General features: G+C 44.6%; 1 protein-coding gene across 10 annotated transcripts in view; it reads left to right on the top strand.

Moving 5' to 3' along the window:
* The window catches only part of mbnl1 (muscleblind-like splicing regulator 1), a 322,821-nt gene that overhangs the window by 58,962 nt on the left and 249,422 nt on the right, over positions 1-14,437 (top strand). For 2 of the 10 annotated variants that reach the window (XM_059992565.1, XM_059992580.1), the window contains exon 1: positions 6,392-6,985. The exons of 3 other annotated variants lie outside the window; for them this stretch is intronic. The gene's annotated coding sequence lies outside the window, so the exon portion shown is untranslated. Of the gene's footprint in view, positions 1-6,391; positions 6,986-7,855; positions 7,951-14,437 lie in introns of those variants that run through there. 5 more of the 10 variants (XM_059992658.1, XM_059992622.1, XM_059992632.1 and 2 more) reach the window with 4 other exon arrangements.

Here is a 14,437-nt window from a genome sequence, read left to right as displayed (position 1 = left end):
CACTTGGCTGCCCATGACAGACTATGTCCTAATACCTAGACCCCACTGCCTGAATAGAAATGGATGGCAGTAACTGAGGAGGCTGCAGAGTGAGAACTTCATACATGTTTGGAGGAGCTAAAGGTGAAAATCTAAAGTACAAAGGTTAAAAGGTGTGGTCAGTGGACAACTTGAAAGCTGACTTTTAAAAGCTGGAATTGGGTGGCACAATAGGCTTTAACCAGCAAGATGGAATGTGAAGATGAATGTGAACCAGCAAGTGTGGAAAGAGCAGCCAGCAGAAAGGGTAGATGTGGGTTCGATTGTAGCATATAACTATAACCTTTCATATATAACTTTTCAGCCGAGACGATTTGAAGGTCCTGTTTCTGTGCTGTAGTTCTCTATGACTCTTGGGTGTGACTTCCAAAACCCAAAGGGGTTAATTTTTACATTTATAGAAACAAAATAGCTGTCAGTTACTTGCCTGCTTTATTGGCCAAGGAGAAATTGATATTAACAGCTCCCTTGATCAGTGGCAGAAGCAATCAAACTGCAGTTTTAGTCCTAAAAGAAACTTAGGGTGCATGAGGAAGGTAATGTTTGCTTATTAATGTTGGCCAGCTCACTCTGCAGAATATGCAACAAGCCACTGTACGTAACACGCCCACCATCTTGGAGCTAGTCCAACATGGGGGAGGTTTTTTTTTCCTGAGAACGTCTACACTCCCTGACCCCATTTCCCTGACAACCCGGGGCTGAGGCGGCACATGAGCCGGCAAGCACAATCTTGTGCCTTCCACGGGTGACTCACCAAGAATCTCAAACCAATGGATTTGGCTGAACAAGTTTGCCTTTCATTTAAAGGAGATATTTAAAATTAAACCCCCAGGTGTTAAGGGCCGAAGAGAAAGGGCATGCAGGTAATCATTGTACTAGATGGATTAGTCAGAAGCAGCTCCTTCAGGTCTGTTCTGTCATATCAAGTCTGGTTCAGCAATTTTGCATCATTGACCACACTCCAGTCTTGCTCAGGGGTGAGGAATTTGGCAAACAGCCTACTTGCAAATCTTCCAATGGCCTCCTCCCTTCTTCTATGACCACAGTCCAGGCTTCCTCAGAGTCCCTGATTCCTCACGAACTTCCACAAGACAGCCATGCCTCCACAAACCTGGATAGTCAGCTTTCACATTCCTTCCCAGTCCTCTCCACTCTGCCATCCCCTTGGATCAACAAATTGTAAATTAACAGCATGATTGATAAGTTGTCAGCTCTAACCAACAATAACAGCAAACCTCTGCGGGAGAACATTTAAAGTAGGAAAGCTGTTGCACTGGGGCAGTTCCACTGTCTCAACTTCGGAAGTCAGGGCCCAGTGGCATGAATAGTCATCACAACTGAGGTCATCCTTGGTTGCATTGATTGACCATGACTTCTTCTGTGCCTTGTCATATATCTCCACTCTCTACGGAGTATTGCAGAACCTTTTTCCCTGGTTTGGCATTTTAATTGTTGATATAGTCAACAATTATATATTGATATATATTGATAGTTTTTTTTATTGTCTTTGGTTTATTATGTCACACATACTGAGATGCAGTGGAAAGCTTGTCTTGCATAATGTTCACACAGATCAGATCATTACTCAGCGTGTTGAACTAGAATAAGGTGAAATAATAGAGAATAAAGTGTAGACGCTGTAGAAGAATAAGCAATAAAGTGCAAATCATAGTGAGGTAGATTGTGAGGACAAAAGTCCATCTTACTATACAAGTGGTCTGTTCAAGAGGCTGATAAGAGTGGGATAGAAGCTGTCTTTGAGCCTGAAGAACGTGCTTTTAGACTTTAGTACCTTCTGCCCAGTAGGAGGAATAAAGGACAATATGACCATAAGACATAGGAGCAGAATTAGGCCATTTGACCCATCGAATCAGCTCCACCATTCCATCATGGCTGATTTATTATCCATCTCCATCTAATTGTCCAGCCTTCTCCTCATGTCCTTACTACCTCATCTTTAAGTATACCCAACCACTTGGCCTCCACAGCCATGAGTGGTAATGAATTCCACAAATTCACCACTCTCTGGCTAATGAAATTCCTCCTCAAATCTGTTCTAAGAGGAACATCCTTGTATTTTGGGGCTGTGCCCTCTAGTCCTAGACCCTGCTACTATAGGAAATATCATCTCCATTCTATCCAGCTTTTCAATATTCAATAGGTTTCAATGAGATCCCCCCTCATTCTTATCAATCCAGTAAGTACAGGCATAGAGCCATCAAATGCTCCTCAAACTTTAACCCTTTCACCTCTGGGATCATTCTCTTGAACGTCTTCTAAACCTTTGCCAATACCAGCACATCTTTTTATTAGATAAGAAGTCTAAAGCTCTCTTGATACCCTTACTGTGGTCATGTGGTCTGACCAAGGCCTTATAAAGCCTCAACATGAAGAGAGAATACTCAGGATGGGTCATCATCATTATGTGCCATGTCGTATGACATGAGCATTCATGGCCTTCCACATGACTATGATTGTTCTTTCAATTTTTTTCTACAGAAGTGGTTTGCCATTGCCTTCTTCTTGGCATGACAGGTGACCCCATCTATTATCAATATATTCAGAGAATGCCTGATGTCATTGGTCGCAAAACCAAGACATGTGATATGGAGTAACTGCCCATACCACCACCTGCTCCCATGGCATCACATGTCCAGAATCGGGGGCTGAGCTGGTCCTACACCTTGCCCGAGGGTGACCTGTAGGTTAGCAGAGGGAAGGAGCACCTTACACCTCCTTTGGTAGAGACATATCTCCACACCGCCACCAGGGTAGGTGGGCTCTTTCTGAAGGCTGCCTTCCAGAGGTAATGTAGAGTATATAACTCTGCGCCTCTACAATGTTTAAAAGAAGATCGGACGGCTATATGAATGGGAAAATTTAGGGGGATATGATCCCATTTGGTCTTCGGTGTTGACTATGTCAAATAAATTTCAAAGTACAAAATAAATTTGTTATCAAAGTGCATGAAATTCAATAAAAAAAAAACTTTTTTTAATACATAAACAACAATTTGCAGGCTGCTCCCAGCATCTGTTTGCTTGTGTTTGTTGTTAATGCAATTGATCTGTTTCACTATATGTCTCAATGTACATGTGACAATTCATTTTGAGTGTTCACCCTGATATTCACTGTTTTTAGAAGTCATAAATACAAGTGACTCTGCAGATGCTGGAAATCTAGAGTAACGTGTGCATGATGCTGGAGGACCTTAGCAGGTTAGACCGCATCCATGGAGAGAGATAAACAGTGGACATTTCAATGTTCAAAGTAAATTTATTATCAATGTACACGTATATCACCATATACAACCCTGAGATTCATTTTCATGTGGACATACTCAATAAATCTATAAAATAATACCCACAACAGAATCACTGATAGACTGCACCAACTAGGGTGTTCAACTAGAGTGCAGAAGGCAACATACTTTGTAAACAAAAAGAGGAAATAATAATGATAATAAATATATAAGCAATATATATCGAGAACCTGAGATGAAGAGTCCTTGAAATTGAGTCAATAGGTTGTGGGAGCATTTCAGTGATGGGACAAGTGAAGTTGAGTGAAGTTATCCCCTTTGGTTCAAGAGCCTGATGTTGAGGAGTAATAACTGTTCCTGAACCAAGTGGTGTGATTCCTAAGGCTCTTGTATCTTCCTGAGAAGAGAGCACATCCTGGGTGATGGGCATTCCCTTCAGGGAAAAGTTTCAAGTTGAGACTCTTCATTAGAACAGAATAGAAGGAATGTGGAGGCTGTTGAAATGGAGGAAGAAGCTTACCAGGGTGCTGCCTGGATTAGAGGGCATGAGCTTCAGGGGAGGTTGATAGAAAGCAATGAAATTGTGGAAGGGAGACAGCTGGTATCTTTTTTCACAGGGTTGAACTGGACATTTCAACTAGTTATTTCTGTGCCTTATGACTCTATGACTAGAGTACGAGCCTTTAAGGTGAGAGGGGGATGTGTAAAGGAGAAATGCAGGACAGATTTTTCTTTATACAGGAAATGGTGGGTGTCTGGAATGTACTGCCCAGGTGGTGGTGGAAGAGGCAGACATGATAGGGGCATTTAAGAGGCTCTTAGGTACATGGTTATATGGACTGGGCCATGTGCAGGCAGAAAGGAACAGCTTAATCACTTCTGATTAGCTTCATTCGTTCAGCACAACATTGTGGGGAGAAGGTCCTGTTCTATGTCTATGTTCTAGTTTGCAGGTATAATAGTTAATTAGGAATTGTGTACTCTGTGTACTGTGTCCTGTCTACCCTGTGTACTGTGTAACTGTGTCCATCATTGCAGAGTGGAAAGAGCACGCCACTGCCAGAAATATCAGCATTGAGACGAAAATAGAACATAGAACAGAACAGGCCCTTCAGCCCACAATATTATACCGGCACTTTAACTTGCTCCAAGATCATCCGAACGTTTCTGTCCCATATCGTCCTTCATTTTTCTTTCATCCATGTGCCTCTCCAAGAGTCTCTAGAATGTCCCTAATGGCTCTGTCTCTACCACCACCTCAGCAGAATATTCTGTTGTGTATTTAATATTTCAATTGTATTTGAGTAATTATGCAGATAAATTGTTTTATTAAGTATTCTTGTTCATTTAAATAATTAATTAAGGGGTTATATGTAAAAATACGTTAATTGCTTACAACATCAGGCTACTACGTGCTACATGTGCACCTCGCTTAAACTCAAAGTTACACCTTTATTTTCAGACTTCACGTGTTTCCTTTGAATTAACTTAATGTTTACAAATCATACCATATTCCATGTACCCAGCACTCTCTGTATAAAAACCTTACTCCTGACACCATCACTCAATACTTTCCTCCAAACATGTTAAAGTTACACCCCTTGTATTAGCCACTTCCGCCCTGGGAAATGCTGTGTTGGCGCCAGAATGTGTGGTGACACTTATGGATTGTCGACAGCACATGATTAGTTTGTGTTGGTTGGTAACGCCTACGATGCATTTCACTGTCTGTTTCAATATACATATGATTCTTAAAACTAATGTGACTGTGAATCCGAATCTGAAAACGTCTCTAGCTGTTCTCTTTATCGATGTCTCTTTATCATCTTGTAAATCTCCATCAAGTTAGTTCTCATCCTCATTCCCTACAAAGAGAGAAGTTCTAGCTCGCTCAACATATCCGCAGAAGACATGTTCTCTAGTCTAGGCAGCGTCCTGGTAAATCCCCTCTGAGCCCTCTCTCAAACTTTCACATCTTCCTGTAAAGAGATGACCACAATGGTAAACAATATTCCAAGTATTATAGATAGTACGTCCTCCCTCACTTAGATACAAAAAAAACCATGGTATCACTTCAAAGTGTAGGGGCAAATGGGGTTATTGTGTGTGTGTGTGTGTGTGTGTGTGTGTGTGTGTGTGTGTGTGTGTGTGTGTGTGTGTGTGTGTGTGTGTGTGTGTGTGTGTGTGTGTGTGTGTGTGTGTGTGTGGAATCTTGTACACAAAAGTCCACCATCTCTTCAAAGTGATGTCTCAAAGGTATGTCAAGGTTGTGAAAGGATCTTTGGAAGCTCAAACCCTTGCAGTTACTGGGGCAGGGACTGGAGGAGAGGAGTGGACAGTTCGAAGTAACTTTATTATCAAAGTACTTATAAGTCACCACATACTACCCCAAGCTTCATTTTCTTGAAGAAGGGACAATTAAAATGTTCATGTTCATTATTGAGTCAGGGCTGTGTTTGATGGATTTTTGTTCAGGGAATCTTGATGCACCAACGACCTTACTGAATAGTGGGCAGGAACAAGGGGCCCTGGGCTCATTCCTGCTCCCCTTTCCTCTGTTTGCATTGCATTCACGTTCATGTGCAGGATGTAGAATTAGCAGCGTTAATTGAACCAGCTTCCTCTGGCTGCTTGAATTCAGCAGAAAATAGAGCCATTGAGCCTTGGTCATCAAAGAGTTAACCGTGTAACTTGGAAATATACGAGCGGCCTGAAATTTAAATGCAGCCTCCCAGACTTCTCCAGTTGCTGTGTGCCTGTACTGATGCCAAGCGAGAGCTCGGAAAAAATCCACTGCCTTTCCCACTGCCCCCTCCTCCCCTTGACCACCTCCCATTTTCAACTCATCTCCAGCAATCTGGTCCCACAACCTGACAACAGCTTGCTTGTATCTCACTTGTGGCAGTTCAGTTCAGAGGTTATTGTATGCTTTCCATATCAGATGGAAGCTACCAATAACAGCCTGCTGCAAGGGGGAGAGAGGGAGAAGGTTGATCATGGTCAGAGATAACTTCCTCTCTGCATTCTTTGCATTTAATTTTTCTTCCCTCTCTCAGTGGATTTTTGATTTGTGCTTAAGAACACGGCCCATCCCTGGGCGTATGTGTATGTGAGTGTGTGTGTGTGTGTCTGTGTGTGTGTCTGTGTATGTGTGTGTGCATGCGTGTGTGTGTGAGTGTGAGTGAGTGTGAGTGGGTGGGTGTGTACAAACGTGAGCGTATGTATGTGTCTGAGAGGGAGAAAGAGAAAGAGACGAGAGCGAGAGAGAGAGAGAGAGAGAGGAGAAACAGGGAGAGAGACAGACAGACAGACAGACAGAGCCTGCTGCATTTAAAAATAGAGAGAGAGAGAAACGTCGAGAAGGTTCCCAAGTGCTTTCCTCTTCATGCTGGCAGACTAGGAGGTATAGCCCAGCACGCTTCCTGGTCGAGTTTTTGCAGTTCTGTTGAGGGAGGAGCATTGCAGGCAGTCAGCACCACACAAGCAGAGGGAGCAGCGCTCCTGCCACACCTCAGGAGGACTTGCTAGCCATCATGCTCCACTAACAAGGGAAAGAGGAGATAGACCACAATTTTTGGTTTCTTAAGAAAGAGGGACGGGAAAAAAATATCTGAAGATGAATCCCAGAATGCCTTGAGTGCTTGTTCCTCTATTCCAGTGAATCAGGGGAAACAGGAATATGAGGTAAGTTCTTGATTCCCTCTGTGTGTGCATATGTGTGCTGTATGTGGTGTGTCTGTGTGCATGCGTGCGTATGTGTGAGTGCGTGTGGGGGGGGGAGTGTGGAGGGTGGTGGTGTGAGAAGATCAGGAGAACATGGTTGACTTAGAGCCCAGGTCAGACACGGAGAGGAAGTTCGAGCAAGCCCAGGCTGGTTTGCCAGATCAGGCAAGGAGAAGGAGGGAGGGAACTGGGGTTCAGAAAGGGTGGGGGGGGGACGTGTTTCTGTAGCACCGAGCGGGGTCTCAACGTGCCTCCCAAGCAAGGGAGCACGTTTTTACTCCAAACCGTAGTAATGTAGGGCAGCCAGGATAAGAGAGGTGGTTGAGAGATAACTAGCCCACAAGCAGCATCGTGAAACTGAGCAGACTATTTCTTCTTTTAAAGATGACAGTGACAGTGGGGGTTTGTCTCCACTTGACCCTTCCCCCCCCTGAGAGGGACGCATGTGGGGAGGGGATCACTTTTTGGTGTCTACCTCAGAGGGTTCCTCGGCTTCACGCGGGATCCGAACAGCGGTGTCTCTGATGGCTCGGCACTTCCACCTTGCCGCCCTTCCCCCCACCGCCCCAACCTCGTGTCAGACCAAGGGAGCCCGCCATGAGGGCAGGCAGGACAGCAGACGGGGTGCTGGGGAGCGAAAGCAGGTTTCGGAGAAGGGCTGACAGTGGCATGGGAGGTTTGGGTAGTGGTGGAAAGGGATAGGGTGAGGGTGCCAGGACATGGGGGGAAGGGTGGGGGCGCAGAGCTGCGTTCTGGGTCACTGCGGTGTGTGGTTCCATATCGAACGCCATCTCTGGGTGGGAGGGAGGGTCAGGAGGTGGGAGGTGCAGACATTTTCTTGCCTCAGAGTAGCTCCGTCCTGCCGGTGCTCTGCAGCATGCCACAACTCGGCAACGCTCCTCTCACACAAAAGGCAAGCAAAACAGGTGGGCAAAAAAAAACAACCCCCACACTCCTCCCCCACCCCCTCCTACCAGCCTCCTCCCGGTCTTGACTGGCCTCGGCTGGGGTGAATGAATGGCAGTGTGGTGCCAGTGCTGTGCCAGGTAGTCGAGTGTTGCTCCCTCATAGAGGTTGGGTTGAGGGGAGCGAGACGGGGTGCGTGAGGTATTTGATTTAATATGCGCGACCCGATGGCAGAATACATTGCATGTGGAGCCAGTTGTGTGCACCGAGAGGTTAACTCTCTGCCTTCCACCTCCAAGAGATGTGTGACATGTTCTTCCTTATATGGCCAGTGCTGTATTTCAATGCTGTGGCAATATTGCCAAGTTTACAGAGTGGAAGGCGTCCTTTCCGAGGAAGGTGTGGGGAGGGGGAGGGAGGGTGTTTACTCTCTCCTCTCTGTCCTCTCTCTCTTTCTCACTCATTCTCTCCTCCTCGCTCCCTCTTTCTTGCTGATTCTCTGTCAGTCTCTCTCTTCTTTTCTCTCTCTCTCTCTTTCGCTCGTTCTCTCTCCTTCCTGCTCAGTCTCTCGCTCACTCTCTCGCAGTCTTTCTCTCGAGCACATTCTCCACTATTTGCAGTGCGTCATTCTGTATCAGCTAGAACAGAAAGTGTTATATTTTTCTGTCACAGGCCTCTCTGGTGCCTCCTACTTTATTTGATGGTTCTTTCACGAGTACAGCCACTGTATAATTCAAGAGTCATGGCCATAACATGCGTTTAAAAGAGAGCTGGTTTTTCCATGTGTACGCTTGATTTATTTTGCCTTCTCGTAAAGTGGGGAGGTTTGCCAAGGTGAGGACAGTGGGACTGGAAATTATGCCGTGTGCTAACACATATGGGGCAGCTGACATTGCTGCTCAGATTCTAGGCCTCCCCAGTCAATCCTCCTCAGGGCCTTGCCCCAGTTCACTGCTAATCTTCTGAACGCCGAGGACCGGGCAGCAAGGGACCAGCGGTGGGGCTGAGGAGGGTGGGGTGAAGACAAGGACAAGGAGAGTGGGGTGTATAGTGCAAGGTGTTGAGCCTGTGGTTTCTGGTCCCCACTGGAGACCATTTCAGGCATGGAAACGAACTTGAAAAGGGGTTGGCGGGAAATGAAAAAAATGAAAGCCTCTAACAACATGGATACAGGGTGGGGTGGGGACGGGTGGTGGGGGGGAGTGAGGCAGGAGGAGGTGCTTAAAATAAGCCAGATGTTTGAACCTTTTCCACTGGCTTTGATTCAGCACTGCAAGGCAGAGAGATGTGGAAAAGTGTAACTGAAACATAGTGAAGAAGGAGCTGTAAGGTGGTAAGACTCTGGATGCCTGGCTTTCGGGCCTTGCCTCGCGAGGAACCACACCCTACCGTTATGGATGCCCAATCTGATTTATCAAGCGCCCCCCCCCCCCCCACCCTGTTACTCGAATCGTATTCGCCACGCGAGAGTAGGCCCAACTCATGTGCTGGCACATCTTTCACCCTCTTTTGAAAGAAAAGAAATAATCAGGGCCTCGTTTGGGTTAGAGTCGGCACGCTCCTGCTTCCTGAGCAGTCAATTAACCGTGAGAGTTCCTTCATTCCTCCTCGTATCAGAAATAATAACAAAATCCACCTCAAAACAAGACTTTGCAAGGAAACATTTGGGAAATATTTGGGCCTGTTAATAAGGAGATGAAGCACGGCCTGGAAAAATGAATTGTGTGTGTGTGTGTGTGTGTGTGTGTGTGTGTGTGTGTGTGTGTGTATGTGTGTATTATATATATATGTATGTATGTATCAAAATAGGGAAGCTGATTTTGCTAGGAATTTTGTACCAGGAATTATCACCCTTGGATTGGAGAATCCAGTATGTTACCAGCCAACACATAGCAACAAGTTGCAGCAGTACGGAGGATTATATTTATACTCTTTAATTCTGATCAGGCTTTCGACAATATGAACATCAAATTATTTCTGAATCGTGTCTGGTTCAAAACCTTCCAAAGCTTGTCTGGTGTGTGGGATAGCTTACTTTTTGCTTAAGGATGGTTTTGACTGTGGAATCGTAAAACATACCACACACCTGTATTTTGTCAGTGGTACAAATTGTGGTTAATTTCAGCCAAGTGTGAGTTGAGTGAATTTTGGTGGTGTTGTTGGGTAATGCTGTGTGTGTCTCCAGGGATCCTGTCAATGATAAGATGGATCAGACTATTTATTAACAGCCTTGCAGTTTCTTTCATTTGTCTGATACCACTGTTTGTGCCAAGATCTCTTCCTGAACCACGCCTGGTTCAGGTGACCCTACAAGTGGGATGTTGTTCACAGTGAGATTGGTAGACAGTCAGTGAGTGGCCAATCTCCTCTCTTCCCTGTTTAAATGATGTAACAGAGAAATATAGCAGTTAACTGGACTATACTTCTTCCTATGTGTACACACACACACACACACACACACACACACACACACACACACACACACACACACACACACACACACACACACACACACACACACACACACACACACACACACACACACACACCCTGTCCCGCTGAAGTCACCATTAGATATGATTAGTCATCGCCTCAGATCTGGTAGTACTGTACGTGGCTGTGGGTTCAAATCCCACACTGGGATCTGATGATGGTCTGGTAATCCAGAGGCTTCGTTGAATGATTCACGGCTGCACGATCATACCCCGCTGTGACAGCTGGGCGATTATGTTGTTTTATTCATTAAATATATTTGTAATCAAAAACAAGGGTCAGTAGTGATGACTGAAATTGGCAGAGTGATTTTAAAAAAGCTCCTTTGCCTTCCGTATGGATGTAGTCAGCTGTCGTTACCCAATATGACCCATAGGTAACTCCACACCTTCAGAAATATGGATGCTCTAAATTGACCTGACCCCTCAAGCTGAGAATTTGAATTGAAAATGATTGATACTCTACAGTGCCTTCACCAGCTTGGTTTAACAAGGTGTCATCACCACCTTCTAAAGAGCAGTGGTATAGAATGGTGAAGCAGACTCGATGGGCCGAATGGCCTAATTCTACTCTTGTGTCTTATGATCTTATGAGAGTGAAGGGAAAGGCAACAACTATTGACCTTGCCCTGACCTGAATGGTGACACTTAAATGAAAGGACTCAGTCCAGGCCTTATAGAGACACACAGATCAAATTTTTAATGTAACATACATCTTTATCAGAATCAGCACAACACTTTACAGCACCAGCAACTTGGGTTAATTTACGCTGCTTCCTGTTAGGAGTTTGAACATTCTGTCCGTGAGCACGTGGGTTTTCCCCGGGTGCCCTGGTTTCTTTCCACAGTCCAATGACATACCAGTCGATAGGTTAATTGGTCACAGTAAGTCGCCCTGTGATTAGGCAAGGGATAAATCGAGGTTGCGAGGCAGAGTGACTCTAAGGCCGGAAGGGCCTACTTCATGCTGTATTAAAATAAATAAATAAGTATCAAGCAATTGAAATCGATTATTCCCAATAAAGGGGGTATCACAAACTTGGGAGCACAGAATTAAGGTAATAAGATCTTATTTTTTTAAACACACCAGGAGATTGAGGTGGATGATGCACTGTGAGGGGAAGTAGTGGAGTTGGATTCAAAGTAAGATTTCAAATTTAAAACTAAAATTTATTATTAAAGTATCTACGAGGCCCTCCATTGCTTGCGGTTGACCATGGATGTTGCTGTCTACGCGATACGCAAGCCTGGGCAGTAGGATATGGAGAGCAAGCTGTTACCTACATAGCAGACTCCCCCTTTCCACACATCTGATGAATCCAAAGGAATGGCAGAGACCGATACAGTTTGGCACCAGCAGCATCGCAGAAGTTGCAAGTCAGCATTGAACTCAACGTAGGACTGCCTTAAGCACTCAAATTCTCGATTTTTCCTCAGGGTTTACTCCTGAAACCTTTCCCATGAGTTCTGTAACACAAGGCAGCAGAGGTTTGAGATCAGAGTTTTCCTTCTCCTAGTTGAGCTGCCAACCTTTTCACCTTCTCCTGACAGTAGAAATAATTCCACTGGGCTTAGAAGCTAAGTCCACATGAAGGCCAGGAGCTGGATTTAGTTGTCAGAGGCTATTTGAGGTGCACACCATTGGAAGTATTTAATAAGCAGTAGGAGCTTATCTCCATTACCACCCACAACTATAACAACATATGGCTCCTTAAGGACATATACATCACCATATATTACTGTGAGTTTCCTTTTCTTGCAGGCATTCAGAGTAAATACAAATAAACACAGTACAATTTATGAAAATCCACAGACAGACATACTTTACTAGTCCCGAGGGAAATTGGGTTTCGTTATAGCCGCACCAACCAAGAATAGTGTAGAAATATAGCAATATAAAACCATAAATAATTAAATAATACTACGTTAATCATGCCAAGTGGAAATAAGTCCAGGACCAGCCTATTGGCTCAGGGTGTCTGACACTCCGAGGGAGGAGTTGTAAAGTTTGATGGCCACAGGCAGGAATGACTTCCTATTGTTACGCAAACTAACAACCAATGTGCAAAAGACAACAAATTGTGCAAATTCAAAGAAAAAGGAAAAAAGTGTAAAAAAAAACCAAATTCATAAATAAATAAATTATACTGAGAATATACAACAACTTGTGGAGTCCTTGAAAGTGACAGGGAGTAGAATCAGTTCAGTATTCAACTTACACACACAAAATGCTGGAGGAAATCTGCAGGCCAGGCAGCGTCTATGGAAAAGAGTACAGTCAACATTTCAGACTGAGACCCTTCAGCAGGACTGGAGAAAAAAAGATGAGGAATAGATCAGAATCAGGTTTAATATCACTGGCATGTGATATGAAATTTGTTAACTTAGCAGCAGCAGTTTAATGGAATACATAATCTAGCAGAGAAAAAAGAATAATAAATAAAATATAACAATAATAACAAATAAATAATAATAACTATTGAATTAATTAAAATAAAATATGCAAAAATAGAAATACTGCATATTAATAAAAAAGTGAGGTGGTGTCCAAGGGTTCAATGTCCATTTAGGAATTGGATGGCAGAGGAGAAGAAGCTGTTCCTGAATCACTGAGTGTGTGCCTTCAGGCTTCTGTACTTCCTACCTGATGGTAACATTGAGAAAAGGGCAGGCTCTGGGTGATGGGGATCCTTAATAATGGATGCTGCCTTTCTGAGACACCGCTCAGATGTCCTGGGTACTTTGTTCGCTAGTGCCCAAGAAGGAGCTGACTAGATCTGCAAACTTCTGCAGCTTCTTTTGGTCCTGTGCAGTGGCCCCTCCATACCAGACAGTGAGGCAGTCTGTCAGAATGCTCTCCACGGTACAACTATAGAAATTTTTGCGTGTATTTGTTGGCATGCCAAATCGCTTCGAACTCCTAATAGAGTATAGCCACTGTCTTGCCTTCTTTATAACTACATCAATATGTTGAGACCAGGTTAGATCCTCAGAGAGCTTGAGAGTTCAAGAGGAACTTGAAACTGCTCACTCTCTCCACTTCTGATCCCTCTATGAGGATTGGTATGTGTTCCCTCATCTCACCCTTCCTGAAGTCCACAATCAGCTCTTTTGTCTTACAGACGTTGAGTGCCAGGTTGTTGCTGTGACACCACTCCACTAGTTGGCATATCTCACTCCTGTACGTCCTCTCGTCATCACCTGAGATTCTACCAACACTGTTTGTATCATCAGTAAATTTATAAATGGTATTTGAGCTATGCCTAGTGACACAGTCATGTGCACACAGAGAGTAGAGCACTGGGCTAAGCACACACCCCTGAGGTGCGCCAGTGTTGGTCGTCAGTGAGGATTTGAAAGGTGGGGGAGGGGAGGGAGAAACACAAAGTGATAGATGAAACCGGAAGGGGGAGATGTGAAGTAAAGAGCTCAGAAGTTGATTGGTGAAAGAGATACAGGAATGGAGTAGGGGGAGTCTGATAGGTGGAGATAGAAGGCCATAGAAGAAAGAAAAGGGAAGAGGGAAACTAGAGGCAAGGAGATAAGGTGACAGAAGGAATAGGGGATGGGGAATAGTGAAGGAGTGGGGGTAGGGAGCCATTACCAGAAGTTCTAGAAATTGATGTTCATGCCATCAGGTTGGAGTCTAAGACAGAATATAAGGTGTTGTTCCTCCAATCGTGACAGTAGAGGAGGTCATAGATTGATGTAGTGAATGGGAATGGGAAATGGAAGTAAAATGGGTGGCCACTGGGAGATCCCACTTCTACTGGCAGATGGAGCGCACCAAGGACTTCAAAGCAAAGAACTGGTCAGGATTGTAAAGAGTACGTCCAAGCTGCCTGTGGGACTAGGCAGCACAATAGTTCAGCATGGACTGAGTTTCTGTCCTGTAGGGCTCTAAGACTCTGTGACTCTCCTATGAGAGATTCAAATCTGGACTACGCTTATATTGGTCCAGTACAGACTCAGCAGGCTGAATGGCCTCATTCCATGCTGTAACCATTCTATTGCT

This window comes from Hypanus sabinus, chromosome 2 (assembly GCF_030144855.1).
Source record: "Hypanus sabinus isolate sHypSab1 chromosome 2, sHypSab1.hap1, whole genome shotgun sequence".
NCBI classification, from domain to species: domain Eukaryota; kingdom Metazoa; phylum Chordata; class Chondrichthyes; order Myliobatiformes; family Dasyatidae; genus Hypanus; species Hypanus sabinus.
This window is presented reverse-complemented; position numbering and strand designations above follow the sequence as displayed.